Raw genomic sequence first — 26,366 nt, 5'->3', positions numbered from 1 at the left:
TACCCCTTTCTGCATCCTCAGTAGGGCATTTAGTAAGTCTTTTTGTTTGTCTTTTATTTTTTAGGTATAATTGACATATAACATTAGTTTCAGGGGTATGACAATGATTCAATATTGTATGTATTGCAAAATGATCACAATAAGTCTAGTTAACATCCATAGCCATATAATTACAAAATTTTTTCTTATAAGGACTTCTAAGATCTTCTCTTAGCAACTTTCAAATATGCAACACAGTATTTTTTTTTAAGATTTTATTTATTTATTTATTTGACACAGAGAGAGAGAGAGAGCTGTGAGCATACAAGCAGGGGGAGCAGGAGAGGAAGAAGCAGGCTCCCCACTGAGCAGGAAACCCAGTGCAGGGCTGGATCCCAGGACCCTGCGATCATGATCTGAGCTGAGGGCAGACGCTTAACAACTGAGGCACCCAGGCGCCCCTCAAATATGCAACACAGTATTATTAACTATAGTGATCATGTTGTACATTTACATTCTGACGATTCACTTATTTTATAACTGGAAGTTTGTACCTCAGTAAGTCTTAATAAATGTTTTTCAATAAAGTCAAATGCTTTAAAACAGTATTTCTAATGTAAAAGTCATAATTTAATAATAAACTAGGTTTTATATCTCAGGTTGTACTAAAAAAGAACCCACACACAGCCACAAAGCAAGACAATTGTTAAAAAGCAGAAAAAAGGAAGAGGTAAGAGGTTGTTTTCTCAACTTATAAATGGAAATTCAGAATATTTTATTCTAAATGCTAGTATTTAGAGCAAATATAGATTCAAGAATATTTACTTGTTTTTATTCTATTTTATTATAGAAAATTCAAATACACACAGAAGTAGAGAGACCAGCATACTGATCGCTTGAGGACCTATCTCCCAGCTCCAATAGTTACCAACATTCTGCTGTTCTTCTTTCAAATGATGCCAATTCTAAAACACTTTTACTGATTCAAAAAGAGAGCTAAAAAAACAATTAGCTTAGTTTAAAAATACCCTTGTGTGTGCTGTTGCAAAGCCAGTCACGCTTTAAAAAGAATGACATTAACAGCTACCATCTGGTCATCAGTGAACACCTAGCGGCAGGAATCAAGAGTCTTCCACACTACTGGGGACTAGGACTGCCCTGCGACTGGGGGTGGGGCTGACAGCTTGGGGGCAGAGGGGAATCAAACATGCTGCCTTTGCTGCTCAGACTTATCAGTAGCTGGTTGAAAGCTAGATAAGAAGAAGAAGAACTGGCAGACATTTCTTTGAAGGGAAATAGATAAAGGTTTTGACTGGAGCCCCCAAATTCACAATGCACCTGTATTTAGACTTTAGATATCTTTCAGAAACAGTCCAACTATAATGTTTTGTGAGTGTATCTCAGGGATCAATTGTTTTAATGTAAACATTTAGAATATTCCACAATTTTTGTGACTTTATTGACATTTATCAATTTTTTTAAAAAAGGTTTTATTTATTTGACAGAGAGAGACACAGCGAGAGAGGGAACACAAGCAGGGGGAGTGGGAGAGGGAGAAGCAGGCTTCCCGCCGAGCAGGGAGCCCCATGTGGGGCTCGATCCCGGCACCCCGGGATCATGACCTGAGCCGAAGGCAGACGCTTAACGACTTAGCCACCCAGATGCCCCTACCTTTATCAATTTTTTTAAAAAATATATTCTGGGGGCATCTGGGTGGCTCAGTGTGTTAAGCATCTGACTCTTGATCTCAGCTCAGGTCTTGATCTCAGGGTCGTGAGTTCAAGCCCCGTGTTGTTAAAAATTAAAAAAAATTTTTTTTTTTTAAGTATTCTGGGAACCTCAGCAAATGGAAGTGGTCTGGGATGCTCTTGGTCACTGAAAGACAGGTGGAGGTGAGGATTCAGAAAAAGTTGAGGTCTTCAGTGTTGTCCCAGGTTTCCTTCACGAATGGCTCCTGTCTGAAGCTGACGGAAATAATGCCAAGTTTACAACTGGGTCCAAGAGCGGCAAAAAAGGAAAAAAGACGAAGAAGCCATTGGTGGCAGGGGGTATTTGGTTGGAGAGGCAGCAAGAAGGAAAAAACAGGAGACGGATGGGGCCAATGTACTGAGACTGGGTGTGTGAGAAAGGGGAGGTGCACCATGCTCTTGGGGTCCACAAAAGGAAATCTGAACTTAGCTTTTATTTAATCCAAATGTCTTCACCTTTCTTAGAAAGGAGAAACCAAGGCACAAAAAGCCAGGATCCTAGTAATTAAATCTGTAAAATCTTGAAAGCAAATCCCAGGATGGCTGCCCTAGAGACTTCAAGATGGATGGATGCTCACCACAGGATAGACATATGGACAAGGGAATTCCTGTCCTAAAGGAAAGGGAAAACCCCAAGGCACCCATCTCCCCCCACACTCCACAGAGCCCTCTCAGTTAGATCCCAGAGAGGGCTGTCCCCCCATCTGGGCTGTCCAGTTTCACAGTAAGGGGGAACAATGAAAGAATTCAGGGTTTCCTACCAAGCATGGGCTGACCAGAGAGGGGGAAGCAGCCCATTGGCAAAGCAAGGAGTCAGAATTGCTGACTAGGTCCATCCTCCTTCCCTAGGAACCCAGCGGGGTGAGGGGGGGTGGGGGTTGGTGGTGTCCTGGAGAAAGGGTGGCCTTTGTGAAAAGTGCAGTTTCAGCAGGATGCTTGGGATGACTGCTTCCAACTGCCCTAAGTTCTCTAGGAGGGGGAAGGGTACACAATGAGAGGGGTGTGAGGACTTGCTTGGCTAGACTTGGAAGGCTTGTTGACCGTGGCAGTGACAGGCCGTAGGATGGAGAAAGACAACTAGGGTCTGGGAGGGTAGCCAATTGAGAAGGCCTCTGCAGCGGCTCGTTAATGAGCTCATTCATCCAGGCAGGTTAAGTGACAGGCAGTTCACACAGCTGAAGCTTAGGGAGCTAAACAATGCAATCATGATGGTTTCCTCTGCCCGTGAGTCACCGGGCAGTACGTGCAGGAGAGGGTGTGGACAGACTGAGAGAGAATGCTTTTTCTCTTTCCTAGTAGCAAGTGTGGGGAGCACGAGCAATGACAAGAATTCAGAAATACATTGCCCAGAAATCTAAAAATAATATGATTTTGTTACAGATATAATTATTAATGACATTTCAAAACTATTTTTGACTTGTACCGCCTAGTTAATTTGATTGACTTTAAGCTGTGCGGGGCTCTCTGTAATGAATCAACAACACATGTTAGGCTTCTGCAGTCTAACACCTTTATGTAACAAGCTGCATCCTTTTTGATGTTTATGCATAAAGACAAGCTACATGGAAATGTGGATGAGGCATGGAATTCCAAGATTCTGATAAATAGCAAGCACAGGGAAAACTACCTATTTGGGATGAATGATGTTCTTTGCCAACTGCCTGTTAAAGCATTTCGATTCCAACTCAGGAAGGAGGGAAGGGAGGGAGGGAGGAAACATCTTTAGGGCGCATTTAGTAATGCATTCCTGCCTCCCACGTCCATGGCATCTTTCTTCTTTAGAAGTCTGTTTTTATCTTTGTTCTCCGTATAGCCTCCTTCAACATTCTTCAGCTTACAGATCGGCAATGAGGCTGAGGAAGGTGAAGTATCCAAACTGGGACCAAGTGTGAACCTGGTTCTCCAGTAGACTTCTCTTTGACCTCGCTGCCTCCCGTACAGGCTTAATTCCCAACCCCTGCACTCCCGCATGCCCCAGTCTGAGGCTACTTCCTCTCCCATTTCTGAGCGTTGGTAGGCACGAAGCCAGGATCAGGGCTGGCAGAGGAGCAGAAGGCCCGTTTGTTCCAGCTTCATGTCCATCAAGGGCCTCGCATACGGCCTTTGGCATTCTCTCCAGATGAGCTCATACACGTAGTCACACTAGCACAAGCAGATCATAAAGGATCGTTAAAATAACCACAATTGAAATATTTTGGTAACTGTTTTTGGCACGTCTTCATTTAAAAAATATTTTCAGAGCTTCAAACGGAGAGGCCTCTTTCAGCTTCGGAGGCCCCGAGGTGAAGGTTATCAAAGGCACCCGGGAGAGTAGCCTTTCTCTCACGTAGGGGCCTCGTGGCCGAACGGAAGGGACGAGGCCTCCGCCTGCACTGGCCTCCCTCGCTCTGAAGCAAGGGGAAGAGGCCTGAACCGACCTCTCAGGGTCTCCAGGGCGACTTCCCTTTCTCCCTCCGCCGTCGGGGGTGGGGGCTGCGCGCGCGTGCAGAGCTCGGACCCGCCCCGGGGCGCGCGGTGAGACGTGAGCCTCACGGCCAAGAGCAAGGCCGGCCGCACGGGGTTTGCTCTCTCGGCTCCCGGCCCCTCGCGCAGGTGCCGCCCGTGGACGCTTCTGGTTAACTCATGAGGAGTGTTTCCCCTCGAGGTGAGCCTGAACGGCCGGCCCGGGAGCTGCCGTCTGGGGGGGGGGGGGTTGCTCTCCGCTGGGGTCGGTGAGGGGGGGCAGGAGGCGCCCCCTCGCAGGCCTGGGACCGACCGGAAATGCACCGACGGGAGCAAATGAGGGCAAGGCAAAGAGAAAAATTAGGTCTGAGACTTTAATTAGCGGCGTTTCCGTCTTTGGGATTCCTGAGAGCAAACGGCGGCGGCGAGGAGAGGGGAAGAGGTGTGGCGAGAGCCCACGCTGGGCGGCTGGCTGCGGACCAGACCGGCACCTGGCGGGGAGACTGAGGCCGGCGGGGTGGGGGGCGTGGCACGGCTCTGACCGCGCCCTGAGAGGGACCACGCGCTGCACGTGTCCCTGCCCCAGCACGGCGCCCCTCCTGTGGTCCACAAGGACAGTCGCCAGGGCCTGGGAGGGCCGCGAGGCCTGAAGGTAAGGAGCACGCCGCCCGCCGCGACTGTGAGTGCTCAGGGGCCCGCAGGCCTGGGGGGAGACGGGCTTTGGGAGGGGAATTACATGACCCGAGTGGTGGGTGCAAATGTGGGCATTCTAGACGCGTCCCCAAAGCACAGTCAGAGCGCAGGCTGAGCTAAATCAAGGTTGTTAACAATCATTTATTTAATGTTGATTATTCTTTGCGATGCACCTGGAAGCGGGCAAGAACCAACCGTGTGTCTTATTCACTGCTCCGTCACTCCCACCTAGAGTAACTCCTGGCAAATACAATGAGATATTTACTATGTGTATATATGCATCATTGATGTAAAGTGTGCACATATGGATGTGTACATATGCCTCATTTTACAGATGAGCACATGAAGGCATAGGATAATCAAGTAGCTTGTGCGAGGGGGCATAAGTGAATCTGGGTTTGAATCTGGAATATGGGGTGTCTGGCTTTAAAACTAATGTTTTTCATCAGTTCTGTCAGTAAGAGTTTGAAACGAGGTATTTTGAAATGGGAAGTTGATTTGTATAGAAGAATCTAAAGCCTTCAGAGATTAGGAAGTATTTGATTCAGGACTTGAAGAATGATTACAGGATGTGGGAGCGCTTTTTGGGGTAGGCGGATCTTTTATTTTCACCTTTATGCTCTTCAGGCAGCTGAGAGTAGGGCACCCTAAAAGTCTTGCTCCTGTTTTGCATTCACTGTGGTTCATTAGGAGTTGGGCCAATTGCCTGGCGGAATTCTGAATCACAGGCGCCGTTGCTCACGGTGCAGAGAGACGGAGAGTGAACAACAAGGGGAAAACTAGATTCTAGTATCTTGGTGCGGGATTCTATTCTGTGAGAAAGTGAAGAGGTGAGGCCCTATTCAGTTGGATAAATGTGAGCAGAATGAAGTTTTTTAATCAATTAACATACAGTGTATTATTAGTTTCAGAGTAGAGTTCAGTGATTCATCAGCTGCATATAACACCCACTGCTCATTACATCACGTGCTCTCCTTGATGCCCATCACCCAGTTACCCCATCGCCCCACCCACCTACCCTCCAGCAACCCTCAGCTTGTTTCCTAGAGTTTAGAGTCTCTTATGGTTTGTCTCCCTCTCTGATTTCGTCTTATTTTATTTTTCCCTTCCTTCCCCTAGGGTCCTCTGTTCTGTTTCTTAAATTCCACATATGAGTGTAAATTCCACATATGAGTGGAATCATACAATAATTGTCTTTATCTGACTGACTTATTTCACTTAGCATAATACTCTCTAGTTCTGTCCATGTCATTGCAAATGGTAAGATTTCATATTTTTTTTGATGGCTGAGTAATATTCCATTGTATATATATACCTCATCATCTTTATCCATTCATCTGTCAGTGGACATCTGGGCTCTTTCCATAGTTTGGCTGTTGTGGACATTGCTGCTATAAACATTGGGGTGCGTGTGCCCATTTGGATCGCTATGTTTTTATCCTTTGGATAAATATGTAGTAGTGCAGTTGCTGGGTTGTAGGGTAGCTCTATTTTTAACTTTTTGAGGAACACGGAATGAAGTTTTTGCCACTCTATCTGAGTTGTCTATTTTCCCACCTAGATCATATCTCTTAGATACCCAGCTACATTCGTCCCTTGTCTAGATCTATAGCTGGAAAAAGAACAGAAACTCATTCACACTAAGGTGCAAATGACTGATAACATTTATATCTTCAGGCATTTAAAGAGCCTACCATGCAAGATAGGTAGGTGAAAAGAGTAGATAGATTAAAACAGGAGTAGTGAAATGTTGGTAGAATCTAGGTACCTAGAATCTAGGTACTAAATTTTACTGTAAAATTTTTTTAATTTTTGTTGTATGTAAATTTTCAAGGCCTTATTTCTTATAAAGGGGGAGGAAGGAGTATGGGTTAAAAAAAAAAAGACAAATCTTTGTTCTTAAACAGCTTTTAGTCAGAAGAGGGGATTAAGCACATGCACAAATAACTGGGTTCTAAATCTGGGGTAAGATTTTGATATAAACCCATTCTTTTTCCTCTGTTCTTTTCCTTCTCCCCAACCTAGGGCAAGAGTAATGGTGGACTGGGGAAACTGGAAGGAAGCTGCAACTCTTTTTGGCTTTTATGCCTAGAAGTCCAAACTCTTAGGAAAAGGAAATGCCCTGGGACAAACAATCCCTCTTAGAAGAGTAGAGGAGGGGTGTTGATTCTTAACCCCCAGATTAGAAAGAGGTTCTGGAAATGGGGGCTCTTCTGGCCTGCTGGCTCATGTTAGGAAGAAAGAAGTGCTCAGATTAGAAATGGCTGTGTGTGGTTTAGGAGAAGGTAACCACCCTCTCCTAATTTATTGACCCAGCTAGGACCATTTGATAATGAAAGGAAGCCCTACTGATCATTACCCTGGGGCAGTAAGCATAAAGCAGGACTGTCCCAGGTAAATTGGGAACAGAGGCTGCCTCAGAAAAGACTTGAATGCCCTAAACAGGGCATAGGATATTAAGCCACTGGGCTTGAAGGGGCCCACAAATAGGAGTGATGGATGGATGTCCCAGTGGTAACCCAGGTGACAATTAATTGATGGTGCCCTTCCCCTCCCCCCAGGTTTTAGCACTGCCTAAGCCCCGCGGAGCTTGGCACAGCTCGGGGGGATGCTGGGGGAGGGCAGTGGGCCTGCAAGCCATCAAGATAAAATGAACATCACTCATCTATTCATTAAAACTGGGAAGGGAAAAGGGGAGAAGGAACAACTAGGTGGTAATACACTATAAGCCTCTCAAGAACAAGGATTGCGTCTGTTTTGTTCAATGCCTCTAGCAGAAGCATTTCAAAGTTAAAACTTTAAAACTGTTTGAAGAAATGAGTGAATACGGTGAATCTGTGCCCTGGGAAGGATGGTAGTGCTCATAACAGAAATAGGGACAGGAAGTAAAATGGGGTTAGGAAGGAAGATGGTTTGGGTTTTGAATATACTGACTTTGAGGTGGCAGCAGTTTAATTTCCAGTACCTAAGTGCAAATCAGCTGGCTATGTAAAAGCGGAGCTCAAAGACTTTCGAGGTCAGAGCTGGGTTTGAAAGCCAGATGCATTTTGGTAGTGAATGTCGTGGGTTGAATATATCACTTAGGGATAGAAGCCTGGGGGCATGTAGGAAACAAGGCCAAAGGAGACAATAAGAAACAATCAAGCTGTTTGAATTTCAACAAGGCTCAAGGTTTAGTTAAAAGAATTACTCTCTAAGGATGGAATTTAACTCACTGGGAAGGTGGGATGGGAGGGAATGGACCACCTCAGTCAACAAGTTAACATTATCCACTGAGGCAGGCTGTTGTTTCCAATATCTATTTTTAATTTCTTCATTTAGTGATAGAGAAACTTTGCCCTTACTGAGTTTTACCCTCACAATTTATTTTGAAAAATTTCAAACATATGACAAAAATAAAAGAATTCTACAGCAAAAACACAGTGACCTAGATTCTACTGACCTTTTACTATTCTTTTTAAAAATTTTTATTAATCCATTCTATCCCTCTACTCCTTTTTCAATCCATTTTAATTTTGACACATTTCAAAGAAAATTGCAGAAACCCCTAAATTCTTCAGCACGCCTGTTAATAACCAGAATTCAGTATTTATTTTTTCTTTCAATGTAACATTTAAATACAGTAAAATGCACCAGTCTTCATAATATATGCACTGAGTTTGTCCCCAAATATTTTGTTATAAAAGTTTTCCAAATATACAGCAAAGTTGAAGGAATTTTATAGTGATTCCTTGTATCCTCACCACCTAAATTTCACGATTAACATTTTCTTTGACTTCTTTTATCACGATCTATTCAGTCCTGTGTTTCTCTATCCATTAATCTATCTAATTTATGAGGCATTTCAAATACTTTTCTTCTCCCTAGTACTTCAGCATGCATATCATAAATCAGAGATAAACCTGTTTAGTTTTCTTTCTCTTGATGTAAAACTTACATTTAATAAAATGTGCAAGTCTTAGGTATACATTTGCTGACTTTTAACAAATGCACACACCTGTGTAACTCAAACCCCTAACATGAAAAATTACTATTACCCCAGAAAGTTCCTTCATGCTCCTTCCCACTCTCTCTGTTCTCACTTGCCCCAGAGACCATCACGTTTTAATTTTTTCCACCACAGTCAATTCGCAAATAGAATCATAAAGTATGTACTTTTTTTGTGAGAGGCTTCTGTCTAGACAACATAATATTTTTGAGATCCATTCATGTTGTTGCTTGTATCAGTAGCTCATGTCTTTTTATTACTGAGTAGTATGCCATTGAATGAATATATCAAATTGTTATCCTTTTGGTAGACACCTGGGCTATATCCAGTTTGGGAGTATAAGGAGTAAAGCTGCTATAAACATTCTCATACAAGGCTTTTTGTGGATATATGTTTTCATTTCTCATGGGTAGATACCTAGGATTGGAATTGCTGGGTATTAAGGGTAGGTATATGTTTGGTTTTATAAAAAAAACAACTGCCAGATATTTTTCCTAAAGTTGTATCTATTTTACACTCCCGTTGATAGTGTATTAAAGTTTTGGTTGCTCCACATACTTAACATTTGGAATTGTTAGTCTTTGTAATTTCAGCTGTTCTTGGGGATGTAGAGTGATAACTCATGGTGTTTTTTGCATTTCCCTGATGATGAATAATAGTGAGCACTTTTTCATTTGGTGATTGGCCATTTGTATATCTTCTTTTGTGAAGTATTTGTTCAGATCTTTTGCCCATTTTAAAAAATTGGTTGTCATCGTTGTTGTCTACTCCTCCTCCATTATCATTATCATTATTATTATTATTGAAGATTTTAAGTATTCTTTATACCCAGTGCAGGGCTCAAACTCACAACCCCAAGATCAAGAGTCGCATGCTCCACTGACTGAGCCAGCCAGGCACCCCAGTCTTTTTCTTATTATATTGTAGAAGTTTTTTTCTATATGTTCTAGATACCAGTCCTTTGTCAGATATTTGTGAGTATTTTCTTCCAATCAGTGGCTTGTGAATTTATCTTAATGATAGCTTGTGATGAGCAGTTTTTAATTTTGATGAAGTTAAATTTATGTTTATTGCTTTTTGTGACCAGTTTGATAAAACTTTGCCTACTCCCAAGTCATAAAGATACTCTCTCATTTCCCTCTAAAAACCTGGTGATTTTAGCTTTTACTTTAGGTCTCTAATTCATTTAATATTAACTTTTTTGTATGGTGAAGAAGAAGGGACCAGATTTGTTTTTTGTCACATGGGCGTCTAGTTATTACAGCTTTATTTGTTGAAAAACTCTTTCCCTTATTTAACTGTTTTGGTGCCTTTTTTTTTTTTTACCCCAATGACCATATAAGTGCCCCTATTTCTGGGCTCTATTCTGTTCTGCAGATCTATTGTTGATCCTTAAACCAGGACCTCACATTCTTGATTAATCTAGTTTTATAGTAAATCTTGAAGTCAGTAAATAATGTAAGTATTCTAAATTTGTTATTTTCCAAAATACTTCAGGTATCCTAGGTTCTTTGAATTTCTGTATTAATTTTTGAATGAGTTTGTCAATGAAAAAATCTCCTTAGATTATGATTAGATAACAAAGGATCTGTGATCCATTTGGGGAGAATTAACATCTTTCCATTTATTTAAACTTAGTGAATTTTTCTCTCCACAGTGTTTTTTAGTAGTAAGTATAGAGTTCTTGCATGCCTTTGGCTAAATTTATTCCTAAATATTTTGGTTTTTAATATAATTATAAATTATAAGTTGTTTCTAGTTCAGTTTTCTTTTTAAAATTGAGATATAATTGACATGTAACATTGCCTAAGTTTAAGGTGTACAACATGTTGATTTGATATATTTATATATTGCAATATGATTGCCATTGTAGCCTTAGCTAATGATTCTATCACATCACATAATTGTCACGTGTTATTTTGTGGTAGGAATCATTAAGATCTAGTATCTTAGCAAGTTCATTTATAATACAGTTTTTTGTTTTGTTTTAAAGATTTTATTTATCTGAGAGAGAGAATGAGATAGAGCATGAGAAGGGGGAGGGTCAGAGGGAGAAGCAGACTCCCTGCTGAGCAGGGAGCCTGATGCAGGACTCAATCCCAGGACTCCAGGATCATGACCTGAGCAGAAGGCAGTGGCTTAACCAACTGAGCCACCCAGGCGCCCTATAATACAGTTTTACAGTCTGTAATTGCTATACTGTCCATTAGAGCTCCAGGACTTATCTACTAGGTCTAGCTCAATTTTCAATTGTTTGCTGCTAGTATATAAGGACCTTATTATTTTTTGTCTCTTACCATGCATCATGAAACCCTGCTAAATTCACTTATTATTCTAACAGTTGTAGGTTGCTTAGGATTTTTTTTTTTTTTTTGTAAACGATTTTGTCATATGCAACTAGAGATCATTTTTACTTCTTCCTTTGCAAACTTGTGCCTTTTATTTCTTCTTTCTGCCTTATAGCAAAGGTTAGGACCTCCAGTAGAATCTGAAATAAAAGTGTTCACAATGGAAATCCTTGCCTTGACCCCAGTTTTAGAAGGGAACATTCAATATTTCACCATTAAGTATGATGTTAATTGTTGGTGTTTGGGTCAGTTCTATTTTTTAAGGAAGTGTCCATTTTGCTTATATTGTTCAATCTTTTGGCATAAAGTTGTATATAATATTCTCTTATCCTTTTAATATTTATACAGTCTGTAGATCCTTTCTGATATAGGAAATTTGTGTTCCCTCTTTTTTTTTTTTCCCCCGGATTAGATTACCTAGGGATTTATCAATTTTGTTGCCTTTTTTTTCTTTCCTTCATGATTTATTTTATTTTTTTTATTATTGTTATGTTAATCAACATACATTACATCATTAGTTTTTGATGTAGTGTTCCATGATTCATTGCGTATAACACCCAGTGCTCCATGCAGTATGTGCCCTCTTTAATACCCATCACCAGGCTAACACATTCCCCCATCCCCTCCCCTCTAGAACCCTCAGTTTGTTTCTCAGAGTCCATCGTCTCTCATGGTTCGTCTCCCCCTCTGATTTCCCCACTTCATTCTTCCCTTCCTGCTATCTTCTTCTTCTTTTTTTTTTTTTAAACATATAATGTATTATTTGTTTCAGAGGTACAGGTCTGTGATTCAACAGTCTTACACAATTCACAGCAATCACCATAGCACATAACCTCCCCAATGTCTATCACCCAGCCACCCCATCCCTCCCACCCCCCACCACTCCAGCTACCCTCAGTTTGTTTCCTGAGATTAAGAATTCCTCATATCAGTGAGGTCATATGATACATGGCTTTCTCTGATTGACTTATTTCGCTCAGCATAATACCCTCCAGTTCCATCCACGTCGTTGCAAATGGCAAGATCTCATTCCTTTTGATGGCTGCATAATATTCCATTGTATATGTATATACCACTTCTTTATCCATTCATCTGTCGATGGACATCTTGGCTCTTTCCGTAGTTTGGCTGTTGTGGACATTGCTGCTGTAAACATCGAGGTGCACGTACCCCTTCGGATCCCTACATTTGTATCTTTGGGGTAAATACCCAGTAGTGCAATTGCTGGATCGTATAGTAGCTCTATTTTCAACTGTTTGAGGAACCTCCATACTGTTTTCCAGAGTGGCTGCACCAGCTTGCATTCCCACCAACAGTGTAGGAGGGCTCCCCTTTCTCCGCATCCCCGCCAACATCTGTCATTTCCTGACTTGTTAATTTTAGCTATTCTGACTGGTGTGAGGTGGTATCTCATTGAGGTTTTGATTTGGATTTCCCTGATGCCAAGCAATGTTGAGCACTTTTTCATATGTCTATTGGCGATTTGGATGTCTTCTTTGCAGAAATGTCTGTTCATGTCTTCTGCCCATTTCTTGATTGGATCATTTGTTCTTTGGGTGTTGAGTTTAATAAGTTCTTTATAGATTTTGGATACTAGCCCTTTATCTGATATGTCATTTGCAAATATCTTCTCCCATTCTGTCAGTTGTCTTTTGGTTTTGTTGACTGTTTCTTCTGCTGTGCAAAAGCTTTTTATCTTGATGAAGTCCCAATAGTTCATTTTTGCCCTTGCTTCCCTTGCCTTTGGTGATGTTTCTAGGAAGAAGTTGCTGCGGTTGAGGTCAAAGCGGTTGCTGCCTGTGTTCTCCTCTAGGATTTTGATGGACTCCTGTCTCACATTTAGGTCTTTCAACCATTTTGAGTCTATTTTTGTGTGTGGTGTAAGGAAATGGTCCAGTTTCATTCTTCTGCATGTGGCTGTCCAATTTCCCCAACACCATTTGTTGAAGAGACTGTCTTTTTTCCATTGGACATTCTTTCCTGCTTTGTTGAAGATTAGTTGACCATAGAGTTGAGGGTCCATTTCTGGGCTCTCTGTTCTGTTCCATTGATCTATGTGTCTGTTTTTGTGCCAGTACCATACTGTCTTGATGATAACAGCTTTGTAATAGAGCTTGAAGTCTGGAATTGTGATGCCACCAGCTTTGCTTTTCTTTTTCAACATTCCTCTGGCTATTCGAGGTCTTTTCTGGTTCCATACAAATTTTAGGATTATTTGTTCCATTTCTCTGAAAAAAGTGGATGGTATTTTGATAGGGATTGCATTGAATGTGTAGATTGCTCTAGGTAGCTTTGACATCTTCACCATATTTGTTCTTCCAATCCATGAGCATGGAACATTTTTCCATTTCTTTGTGTCTTCCTCAATTTCTTTCATGAGTATTTTATAGTTTTCTGAGTACAGATTCTTTGCCTCTTTGGTTAGATTTATGCCTAGGTATCTTATGGTTTTGGGTGCAATTATAAATGGGATCGACTCCTTAATTTCTCTTCTGTCTTATTGTTGGTGTATAGGAATGCCACTGATTTGTGTGCATTGATTTTATATCCTGCCACTTTACTGAATTCCTGTATGAGTTCTAGCAGTTTTGTGGTGGAGTCTTTGGGTTTTCCACATAAAGTATCATATCATCTGCAAAGAGTGAGGGTTTGACTTCTTCTTTGCCGATTTGAATGCCTTTTATTTCTTTTTGTTGTCTGATTGCTGTGGCTAGGACTTCTAATACTATGTTGAATAGCAGTGGTGATAGTGGACATCCCTGCCACGTTCCTGACTTTAAGGGGAAAGCTCTCAGTTTTTCCCCATTGAGAATGATATTTGCTGTGGGTTTTTCATAGATGGCTTTTAGGATATTGAGGTATGTACCCTCTATCCCTATACTTTGAAGAGTTTTGATCAAGAAAGGATGCTGTACTTTGTCAAATGCTTTTTCTGCATCTATTGAGAGGATCATATGGTTCTTGTTCTTTCTTTTATTAATGTATTGTATCACATTGATTTGCGGATATTGAACCAACCTTGCAGCCCAGGGATAAATTCCACTAGGTCGTGGTGAATAATCCTTTTAATGTACTGTTGGATCCTATTGGCTAGTATTTTGGTGAGAATTTTTGCATCCATGTTCATCAAGGATATTGGTCTGTAATTCTCCTTTTTGATGGGGTCTTTGTCTGGTTTGGGGATCAAGGTAATGCTGGCCTCATAAAACGAGTTTGGAAGTTTTCCTTCCATTTCTATTTTTTGGAAGAGTTTCAGAAGAATAGGTATTAATTCTTGAAATGTTTGGTAGAATTCCCCTGGGAAGCCATCTGGCCCTGGGCTTTGGTTTTTTGGGACATTTTTGATTACTGATTGAATTTCCTTAGTGTTTATAGGTCTGTTCAGGTTTTCTATTTCTTCCTGGTTCAGTTTTGGTAGTTGATACATCTCTAGGAATGCATCCATTTCTTCCGGATTTTCTAATTTGCTGGCATAGAGTTGCTCATAATATGTTCTTATGATTGTATTTTCTTGGTGTTGGTTGTGATCTCTTCTCTTTCATTCATGATTTTATTTATTTGGGTCATTTTTCTTTTTGATAAGTCTGGCCAGGGGTTTATCAATCTTGTTAATTCTTTCAAAGAACCAACTCCTAGTTTCGTTGATCTGTTCTACTGTTCTTTTGGTTTCTATTTCATTGATTTCTGCTCTGATCTTTATTATTTCTCTTTTCCTGCTGGGTTTAGGCTTTATTTGCTGCTCCTTCTCCAGCTCCTTTAGGTGTAGGGTTAGGTTGTGTATTCGAGACCTTTCTTGTTTCTTGAGAAAGGCTTGTATTGCTATATACTTTCCTCTTAGGACTGCCTTTGCTGCATCCCAAAGATTTTGGACAGTTGGGTTTCCATTTTCCATTTGTTTCCATGAATTTTTTTAATTCTTCTTTAATATCCTGGTTGACCCATTCATTCTTTAGTAGGATGCTCTTTAGCCTCCATGTATTTGAGTTCTTTCTGACTTTCCTCTTGTGATTGAGTTCTAGTTTCAAAGCATTGTGGTCTGAAAATAGGCAGGGAATGATCCCAATCTTTTGGTACCAGTTGAGACCTGATTTGTGACCTAGGATGTGATCTATTCTGGAATGTTCCATGGGCACTAGAGAAGAATGTGTATTCCATTGTTTTGGGATGGAATGTTTTGAATATATTTGTGAAGTTCATTTGGTCCAGTGTGTCATTTAAAGTCTTTATTTCCTTGTGGATCTTTTGCTTAGATTATCTGTCCATTTCAGTGAGGGGGGTGTTAAAGTCCCCCACTGTTATTGTATTGTTGTCGATGTGTTTCTTTGCTTTTGTTATTAATTAGCTTATATAATTGGCTGCTCCCATGTTAGGGGCATAGATATTTACAGTTGTTAGATCTTGTTGGATGGAACCTTTTAAGTATGATATAGTGTCCTTCCTCATCTCTTATTACAGTCTTTGGTTTAAAATCTAATTTGTCTGATACAAGGATTGCCACCCCAGCTTTGTTTTGGTGTCCATTAGCATGGTAAATGGTTTTCCACCACCTCACTTTCATTCTGGGGGTGTCTTTGGGTCTAAAATGAGTCTCTTGCAGACAGCATATCGATGGGTCTTGTTTTTTAATCCAATCTGATACCCTGTGTCTTTTGATTGGGGCATTCAGCCCATTTACATTCAGGGTAACTATTGAAAGATATGAATTTAGTGCCATTGTATTGCCTGTAAGGTGACTGTTACTGTATATTGTCTGTGTTCTTTTCTGGTCTATGTTGCTTTTAGGCTCTCTCTTTGCTTAGAGGACCCCTTTCAATATTTCTTGTAGGGCTGGTTTTGTGTTTGCAAATCCCTTTAGTTTTTGTTGTCCTGGAAGCTTTTTCTCTCTCCTATTTTCAATGACAGCCTAGCTGGATATAGTATTCTTGGCTGCATATTTTTCTTCTTTAGTGCTCTGAATATATCATGCCAGTCCTTTCTGGCCTGCCAGGTCTCTGTGGATAGATCTGTTGTTAATCTAATGTTTCTACGATTGTAGGTTACAGATCTCTTGTCCCAAGCTGCTTTCAGGATTTTCTCTTTGTCTCTGAGACTCGTAAGTTTTACTATTAGATGTCGGGGTGTGGATCTATTTTTATTGATTTTGAGAGGGGATCTCTGTGCCTCCTGGATTTTGATGCCTGTTTCCTTCCCCAAATTAGGGAAGTTCTCTGCTATAATTTGCTCCAGTATACCTTCTGCCCCCCTCTCTCTCTCTTCTTCTTCTGGGATCCCAATTATTCCAATATTGTTTCATCTTATGGTATCACTTATCTCTCGAATTCTGCCCTCGTGATCCCGTAATTGTTTATCTCTTTTTCTCAACTTCTTTATTTTCCATCATTTGGTTTTCTATATCACTAATTCTCTCTTCTGCCTCATTTATTCTAGCAGTTAGAGCCTCCATTTTTGATTGAACCTCATTAATAGCCTTTTTGATTTCAACTTGGTTAGATTTTAGTTCTTTTATTTCTCCAGAAAGAGTTTCTCTAATATCTTCCATGCTTTTTTCAAGCCCAGCTAGTATCTTTAAAATTGTCATTCTGAACTCTAGTTCCAACATCTTACTAATGTCTGTATTGATTAGGTCCCTGGCAGTCAGTACTGCCTCTTTTTCTTTTTTTTGTGGTGATTTTTTCCGTCTTGTCATTTTGTTCAGAGGAGAACAGATAAATGAGAGAACAAAATGCTAACAGGGTAACAACGTCCCCAGAAAATACACACTAAACAAATCAGAAGAGACCTGAAACTGGGGGAAAAGAAAGGGAAAGAAAGAAAAAAGAAAAAGATAAAAACAAACAAAAAAATAAAATAGAATATGATCAAATATGATCAGGCTGGTGCATAGATCAGTGCCACACACTAGATTTTGGGTGTATTTTGGTCTGTTAGAAAAAACTGTCTCCCAAAATTTTAAAGAAAGAAAAACTTATATATGTACAAAAACAAGGGTTAATACGGTGAAGGGATGGAATATGACTGTAATGATGAAAATTATAAAAGATTTTATAAAAGGAATTGATAAGATAAGAAGTTGGTTGAAGAAAGAAGAGGATTAACAAAAGAAGAGAATGTGATCAGGCAAGAGACTAGAACAAAGCCATACACTAGAGTTTTAGGGTATATTTTGGTCTGTTAGAAGAAACTGTATCCCAAAATTTTAATGAGAGAACAACTTATATATATATGTGTGTATATATATCTATATAAGGTTATATATATATATACACCACAAATAAGGTTAACTACTATGAAGGGATAGAATATGACTCTAAAAATGAAAAATAAAAAAGATTTTTTTTAAAAAAAGGGATAAGATGTTGGTTGAAAAAGGGAAAAAGAAAAATTAAAAAAAAAAGAAAGTAAAAAAAAAAATTAACTCTGAAAGACTAAAGAATCATGGTAAAAAAGCCATGAATTCTATATGCAGTATTCCCTAGTGCTGGAGTCCTGCCGTTCTCATTGATCGGTAAACTTGGTCTTGGCTGGCTGTTCTTGCTGATCTTCTTGGGGAGGGGTCTGTTGCCGTGGTTCCCAGATGTCTTTGCCGGAGGCGGAATTGCCCCGCCTTTCCCAGTCAGGGCTAAGTAATCTGCTCGGTTTGCTCTCAGGAGCTTTTGTTCCCTGCAAGCTTTCCATATGGCTTTGGAGGATGAGGGTGAAAATGGTGGCCTCCCAATCTCCGCCCCGGAGGAGCCGAGAACTCCGGCCCCGCTCCTCTGAGCCCCCCGAGAAAATCCGTCAATCACCCCCATCTCCCCGGTCTCCGGCTGCACTCCGTGCTCACCCGGCCTGTGCCTGAGCGTTTCTATCTCTGGCACCCGACCCGGGTGGAGTCTCCAAACCCAGCAGATCCCTGCGGTGCGCTCCCACGCCGCTCCTCCTGGGGGAGGAAGGGGAGTCTCCCCGGATCTGCCGCTTGTTGGGTCCCTGCTGGAGGAGCAGTGGCCCGACTGTGCTGCGGATCACAGTTTATGGCAACCCTGAGCTGACAGCCCACTCCTCGGCTCCGTCTCTGCAGCCGGCTTCCCCGCTCCGATACCTGGGAGCTCTGCTGCACTCAGGCACCCCCAGTCTTTCTGTGACCCCAAAGGTCCTGAGACCACACTGTCCCAGCAAGGGTTCCACCCCCCACTTAGCTACTGGAGCGACGTCCCTCAGCAGAGCCGACTTCTAAAAGTTCTGATTTTGTGCTCCGCGGCTCTATCACTTGCCAGAAGTGGCTGACGGAGGCCCCCTTCCCCGCGGGGGTCCTCCCGAATATTGCCTCAGATTCACTTCTCCGCACGTCCTACCTTCCAGAAAGTGGTTGCTTTTCTGTTCAGAGTTGCTGCTATTCTTTTCTTCGATCTCCTGTTGAGTTCATAGGTGTTCAGAATGGTTTGATCCCTATCCAGCTGAATTCCTGGGACCAGAGGAAATTTAGGTCTCTTACTCCTCTGCCATCTTGCTCCTCCCCCCCAATTTTGTTGCCTTTCACTTTTGTTAATTTCTTCAATTGCTTTTTTATTTTGTTGATTTCTACTTTTGTCCTTATTATTTCCTTCCTTCTCCTTACTTATGGTATACATTGTTCTTTCTTTAGCTTTTTATTTTTTAAAAGATTTTATTTATTTGTCAGAGAGAGAGAGAGAGCACAAGCAGGGGGAGCGGCAGGCAGAGGGAGAAGCAGGCTCCGCATCGATCAAGGAGCCCAGTGTGGGACTCCATCCCAGGACCCTGAGATCATGACCTGAGCCAAAGGCGGCACTTAACTGACTGAGCCACCCAGGCATCCCTCTTTAGCTTTTGAAAGTGGAAACCTAAGTATTGATTTCAGAGCATTCTTTTCTAAGTTTTTAAAACTATAAATTTCCTTCTTTTCACTTTTTTCAGTAATCACACAATTTTTGATGTTTCATTATCAGTTTATTTTTTTAAAAGATTTTATTTATTTATTTCCTAGAGAGAGAGAGAGAGAGCATAGGTGAGAGAGAGTGAGCGAGAGTACAGGCAGGGAGAGCTGCAGGCAGAGGGAGAAGCAGGCTCCCTGCTGAGCAAGGAGCCCGATGTGGGACTTGATCCCAGGACACTGGGATCATGACCTGAGCTGAAGGCAGTTGCTTAACCGACTGAGCCACCCAGGTGTCCCTCATTATCAGTTTAAAATATTTTCCATTTTTACTTATGATTTGTATTTTGATCCAGGTATGTTATAGAAAAGTGTTGTTTAGTTTCCAAATATTTGGGGTTTTCCTAAGTGTCTTACTGTTATTAATTTCTAGCTTAATACCATGGTCAAAGAACATAATCTGTATGGCTTTAATCCTTTTGAGATTTATTTTATGGCCATTCATCTAGTCTACCTTGATGTACATATTATATGTAACAAAAATAATGGTATTCTCTATTGTTGGTTGTAATGTTCTATAAATATCATTTAGATATTGATTGATAGTGTTCAAATTATCTATGTTCTTACTGCGATTTGTTTGGTCTAGTTTTTCTGTTTATTGATGAGGGAGAGATGTTACAATTGTGGATTTATATTCTCTCTTCAATTTGTCCGTTTTTGCTTTGTGTATTTTTTTAAGTTCTTTTAAATAGCACATAGGTATTTATAATTGTTATATCTTTCTGAAGAATTGACACTTCTATCATTATGAAATGTCCCCCTTTATCTGTGGTAATATTTTTAATTTCAAAGTCTGTTTCATCTGATATTAATATAGCCATTCCAGTTTTATGACTAGTGTTTGCTTGGTTTATCTTTTCTCATCTATTGACTTTCAGTCTGTTGGTTTCTTTATATAAATGTGTCTTGCAGAAAACATACACTTGGATCTTGATTTTCCTGATTTTTTCGATAATTTCCACTTTTAAATTGGAGTGTTTAGGCCATTAAAATATAATTATTCGTAAGTTTGAGTTACAGGGACAGTATTGTTCTTTCTTTGCCTCTGTTTTTTTCTTTTCTTTCCTGCCTTATTTTGGATTGAGTAGTTTTTAAAATTCCATTTTAATTTATGAATTGCCTATGTAGGTATAGCTTTTTGCATTTTTTTTTTTTAAGAGAGAGAGCATGTGCATGCAGTGGGCGGGGGGGGAGGGGCCAAGGGAGAGGGGGGAGAGAGAAAGAGAATCCCAAGCAGGCTTCATGCCCAACCCCATGCAGGGCTCTCTCTCAGAACCTGAGATCATGACCTGAGCGGAAACCAAGAGTTGGACTCTTACCTGACTGAGCCATCCAAGTGCCTAGCTTTTTGCATTTTTAACTTGATAGTTTAGGGATTACAGTTATAGGTCTTGATGCTTTATAATTTATTAAATTATTTTTTTTCCTGTTCTTCAAATTAGAAAATATTTATTGATCTGTTTTCTCAAGTTCACTGATGCTTTACTTCATCACTTCTATTTTGCTTGTAAATCCATTCAGTGTATTTTTCATTTCAGATATTGTATATTTTAGTTTTGTAATTTCAGGGTTTTTTAATAGGAAATCTCAAGATAAATAAAAACTATCTCTTTGTTCACTATGAGCCTTCAATAATGAGCATTTTCCTTTAGCTCCCTGTGTATAGTTATGGTAGCCAGTTTAAAATCTTTTTGTGCTAATTCTAGCCTGTGGGTCATCTCGGGGTTGCTCTTTGCTGATGATCTTTTTTCTTGAGATTGGATCACAAATTGCTGCTTGTTCCTACATCAAGCAATTTTGGATTTTCACTTGGATGATATGAATAGTATATCCTGGAAACTGTTTCTGTTACATACTCCTCCAAGGAGTTTTGCTATTTTTGTTCTGACACACAATGTGGTTGGAATAAAATGTAAGAAAACAGATCTCTATACAAAGACATCAAAATAAATGATTTACTTAAAGTCCACATCTGAATTACAGAACTCCTACAAAAGTGGAAATTTTATCTTCAGTTATTACTAATAGGGCACCCTAAGTCAACTGGCTTAAAAATAAATTTAGCCTTTCACAAAAGAAATAGTCCAAAGGTGGAATAGCTATAAGGCTGGTTGGTTCAATGGCTCAGTAACATTATTCAGGTACCAGGTTTTTTTTTTCTTTTTCTTTTTCTTTTTCTTTTGAGGGTTAGACAGTTTATCGAGAACTTCCCCTCCCACCCTCACAGTCTCTAGGTCACTTTTTCCCCCTGTGCTAGCCTCAGGAAAATGGCTAGGGCCAGGGGCGTGGCGTACCCACTCCAGGAGGCTCACAAGGTGGCTGTAGCTCTCTTCTTCATACTGCGTGCACACAGCTGAGGGGTTCACCTCCTCGTATAGGGCGTCACCCAGGCCACCTTCTCAGCCTCCTTTTGCCCATAATTCTCCAGAAGGATCTGGCGCTCTTCTGGAGAGGCCTGCCGTAGACACTGAACCACCAGGCAGCTGCATTTGTTGTCCTGGATGTCAGTGCCAATCTTGCCTGTCACACTGGGCTCCCCAAAGAGATCAAGGTGATCATCCTGAATCTGAAAGAACTGCCCCATCTCCAGCAGGATCTTCTTGGCATTGGCATGTTCTTTCTCCTTGTCACTGCCTGCCATATACATGGTGGCAGCTACAGGAAGATAGAAAAGCTGTCTTGGACTTGACAATGGATTTGTACTTCTTTTCAGTGAATCTGCCAAGATCCACATTGCCCCGGGAGGCTTTGATGAGGTCCAGGGTCTGTCCAATCTCAGTCTGATAGGACCTCTGTAGGAAAAGCTCAAGAAGAGCAGGATTTCATCAAGCACTTCTCCCAGATTGTCAAGGTGCTGACCGAGGATGGCATGGGCCACCCAGAGACAGGAAATGCAATTGCTCGAGGAGGTCTTGGAGTATGATGTTATTGAAGGCAAATACCAGCAGGCTTTGACAGTGCTGATAGCATTTCAGGAGCTGGGGAAGCCAAGGAGGCAGGATGCTGATAGCCTCTGGTGGGCCCTGACTATGGGCTGGTGTGTGGAACTGCTTCAAGCTTTCTTCCTGGCATCAGATGATATCATGGATTCATCCCTTACCCGATGGGGCCAGATCTGCTGGCATCAGAAGCCAGATTTGGATGCCATCAATGATGCTTTGCTTCTGGAAGCATGTATCTGCCGCCTGCTGAAGCTCTAGTGCTGGGAGCCAGCCCTATTATCTGAGCTTAAGTAAAAATTCATTTTTGAAAGACATAACCAGGCATCACATCCAGACAAGGGGATGTTCAACAAAAGATAAGATTGCATTTCACCCTACATGGTTTCTTGAATCTTTGAGGAAACCTTTTCCAGAAAAAAACCTGTCAAATACCTCCTTTGTTTATCTGTCTAGAATTGGGTCCTATGACTTCTCTAAGCCAATTGCTAGCAATCAGAAAAGGATGATCATTAGTGATAGTAAATAATCAGGATTTAATCCCCATCCTCTGATGAGAAATTGATACCCAAATTGCCAGCACACTCTAAGGAGGTAGGGAGTAGGATAGTCACTTAACATCTGCCACAAGCCCATACTGTATTCTTAATTCATTCAGTAATAAGGAGTAGAACATAATGTTTAAGAACACCATCATATCAAACAAATATGGTAAGATAATTCTTAAGTTACATGGTGTTTGTGCTCTATACACTTACCCTTTATGTAGGCATCCAAATAGAATAATAGATGAAAAAATTAAAGTGGGAATATTTTAAGTACATTTTTTAACTGTGTAGAGTGCAATGAGTACTACTGTTTCTTGCTACTGGAGACTTCTGGCATTAACAACTTAAAATTATGCAGAATTTTCTATTTTATGCATAGATTTCCGATTCTTTTGCTGACTCAAATACAGTTGAAAATGTTATTTAAAAAAACACTGGCTTCTTTTAATTTTTATTTTAATTCCAGTGTAGTTAACATAGTGTGATATTAGTTTCAGGTGTACAATATAGTGATTCACCAATTCCATATATTACTCAGTGCTCATCATGATAACTGTACTCTTAATCCCCTTCACCTCTTTCCCCCACCCCCCACTCTGGTAACCATCACTTTTTTCTCTATATTTAAGAGTCTGTTTTTTGGTTTGTCTCTTTTTTTCCCCTTTGTTCATTTATTTTGCTTCTTAAATTCCTCATATGAGTGAGATCATATGGTATTTGCCTTTCTCTGACTGGCTTGTTTTGCTTAGCATTATAAGCTCTAGATCTATCCATGTTGTTGCATGTGACAAGATTTCATTCTTTTTATGGCTGAACAATATTCCACTGTATATATATATATCACATTTTCTTTATCCATTCATCTATTGATGGACACCTGGGCTGCTTCCATAATTTGGCTCTTGTAAATAATGCAGCAATAAACATAGGGGTACATATATCTTTTTGGATTAGTGTTTTTGTTCTTTGTATAAATACCCAGTAGTGCGATTACTGGATTATATGGTAGTTCTATATTTAATTTTTTGAGATACCTCCGTACTGTCTTCTATGGTGGCTGCACCAGTTTGCATTCCCACCAACAGTGCATGAGTGATCTTTTTTCTCCACATCCTTGCCAACATTTGTTTCTTGTGTTTCTTATTTTAACCATTCTAACAAGGTGTGAGGTGATATTGTGGTTTTGATTTGCATTTCCCTGATGATGAGTGATGTTGAGCATCTTTTTATGTGGCTGTTGGCCATTTGTATGTCTTCTTTGGAGAAATGTCTGGTCATGTTTTCTACCCATTGTTAATTGGATCATTTGTGTTTTTTTGGTGGTGTCATTTTTTGTCTTGTGACAAGAACTTTTAAGATCTCTTAGTAACTTTCAAATATACAGTACAATATAGTCACAATATTGCATTGTTAACTATAGTGAACACTCTGCATTGCATCCCTAGGACTTATTTATCTTATAACTGAAAGTTCATATTTTCTGGAAACCTTCACCCATTTCTCTCACCCCCATTCACCCACTCATCTACTGATGGACACTTAGGTAGTTTCCATTTCTTGGCTCTTGTAATGTTGCATGAACATTGGGAATGCAATTTTTTTTGAGATAGAGATTTTGTTTACTTCATATAAATACCCAGAAGTGGAATTGCTGAATCATATGGTAGTTCTATTTTTAACTTTTTGAGAAAACTCCATACTATTTTCCATAGTGTTTGCATCAATTTACATTCCCACCAACAATGCACAAGGGTTCTCTTTTTTTTTCACATCCTCACCAACACTTGTTATTTCTTGCTTTTTTGATAATAGCATTCTAACAGGTGTGAGGTAGTTACTATTGTCATTTTGATATGCACTTCCTTGATGATTAGTGATGTTGAGCACCTTTTCATGTATCTTTTGGCTGTTTTTTTAAACTTTTGTTTATTTTAAAGATTTTATTTATTTATTTGACAGAAACACAGTGAGAGAGGGAACACAAGCAGGGAGAGTGGGAGTGGGAGAGGGAGAAGCAGACTTCCCACGGAGCAGGGAGCCCGATGCAGGGCTTGATCCCAGGACCCCGGGATCATGACCTGAGCTGAAGGCAGACGCCTAATGACTGAGCCACCCAGGCACCCCTCGGCCGTTTTTTTTATTTTAAAGATTCTATTTTTAAGTAATCTTTACACCCAATGTGGAGCCGAACCTACAGCCCTAAGATCAAGAGTTGCATGCTCTACTGATTGAGCCAGCCAGGCACCCCTCTGTTGGCTATTTGTGTGTCTTTGGGAAAATGCCTATTCAGTTCCTCTCTGCTCATTTTAAAAATTGGATTGTTAGGGGATTTTTGCTACTGAGTTGTATGAATTCTTTATATATTTTGGATATTAACCCATTGTCAGATATGTGGTTTGCGTATATTTTCTCCCATTCCATAAGTTGTCCTTTAATTTTGTTGATGTATAGAAGATTTTTAGTTTGATGCAGTCCCATTGTTTATTTTTGCTTTTGGTGTCAAATCCAAAAAATCATTGCCAAGGTTGATGTCAAGGAGCTTACCCCCTATGTTTTCTTTGAGGACTTATATGGTTTCAGCTCTTAAGTTCAAATCTTTTATTCATTTTGAATTGATTTTTTTGTATGGTGTAAAGTGGGGTCCAGTTTCCTTCTTTTGCATTTGGCTGTCCAATTTTCCCAATATCATCTATTGAAGAGTCTATCCTCATTATATATTCCTGGCTCCTTTGTTATAAATAATTGACCATATATACATTATTTCTGGGCTCTCTGTTCACTGATCTAAATACTGTTTTAATGTTAATATATACTGTTTCAATTATTATGGTTCTGTAATATAGTTTGAAATCAGGAAGTGTGATGCCTCCCTAGCTTTGTTCTTCTTTCTCAAAATTGCTACGCTATTTAGGGTCTTTTGTAGTTCCATACATGTTTTAAGATTATTCTATTTCTGTGAAAAGACCACTGGAATTTTGATACAGATTGCATTGAATCTGTAGATTTCTTTGGGTAGTATGGACATTTTAACAATATTAGTTTTTCCATGGCGCCTGGCTGGCTTGGTCAGTGGAGCATCTGACTCTTAGGGTTGTGAGTTTGATCCCCACATTGGATGTAGAGATTACTTAAAAATAAAACCGTAAAAAAAATTAAGTCTTCCAATCCATGAACATGGAATATCTTGCCACTTATTCGTGTCAGTTTCTTTCAAAAGTGTCTTATAGTGTTCATTGTACAGGTCTTTCACCTCCTTGGTTAGATTTATTCCTAGGTATTTGATTCCTTTTTTTTAAAGTTTGTTTTTTTGTTTTTGTTTTTGTTTTGTTTTTTAGTTCTCTCTACACCCAACGTGGGGCTCAAACTCATGACCCTGAGATCAAGAGCTGCATACTTTACTGACTGAGCCAGCCAGGTACCTCTAGATATTTTATTCTTTTTGATGCTATTGTAAACAGAATTGCTTTCTTAATTTATCTTTCTGATAGTTCATTGTTAGTGTATAGAAATCCCACAGATTTCTGTATATTGACCTTATATCCTGCAACTTTACCAAATGCACTTATTCTAATAATTTTTTGTGGAGATATTTAGAGTTTTCTATATATGGTATCATGTCAGTTGCAAATAGTGACAATGCTACTTCCTTTCCAGTGTAGATGCCTTTTATGTTTTTTCCTTGCCTTATTGCTGTGGCTGGAATTTCTAATACTATGATGAGTAAGAGTGGCAAGATTGTGCAACTTTGTCT

The 26,366-nt window shown here is 40.1% G+C and overlaps 1 long non-coding RNA gene and 1 pseudogene across 3 annotated transcripts in view; one reads left to right on the top strand and one right to left on the bottom strand.

The window, feature by feature from the left end:
- The first annotated feature begins 3,919 nt into the window (after positions 1 to 3,919).
- The window catches only part of LOC135363607 (uncharacterized), a 95,342-nt gene continuing 72,895 nt past the window's right edge, over positions 3,920 to 26,366 (top strand). For 2 of the 3 annotated variants that reach the window (XR_010409449.1, XR_010409450.1), the window contains exons 1-2: positions 3,920 to 4,371; positions 25,951 to 26,030. This is a non-coding gene — a long non-coding RNA (uncharacterized LOC135363607). The remainder of the gene's footprint in view (positions 4,372 to 25,950; positions 26,031 to 26,366) is intronic. The other variant, XR_010409448.1, reaches the window with a different exon arrangement.
- LOC123848914 (farnesyl pyrophosphate synthase-like) lies at positions 21,359 to 21,938 on the bottom strand (annotated as a pseudogene).

This window comes from Mirounga angustirostris, unplaced genomic scaffold (genome assembly GCF_029215605.1).
Source record: "Mirounga angustirostris isolate CCGP_5_RB_7025 unplaced genomic scaffold, mMirAng1.0.hap1 SCAF_2, whole genome shotgun sequence".
Classification (NCBI taxonomy): domain Eukaryota; kingdom Metazoa; phylum Chordata; class Mammalia; order Carnivora; family Phocidae; genus Mirounga; species Mirounga angustirostris.
Note: the sequence above shows the minus strand (reverse complement) of the source record. Positions and strands in the feature narration are given on the sequence as shown.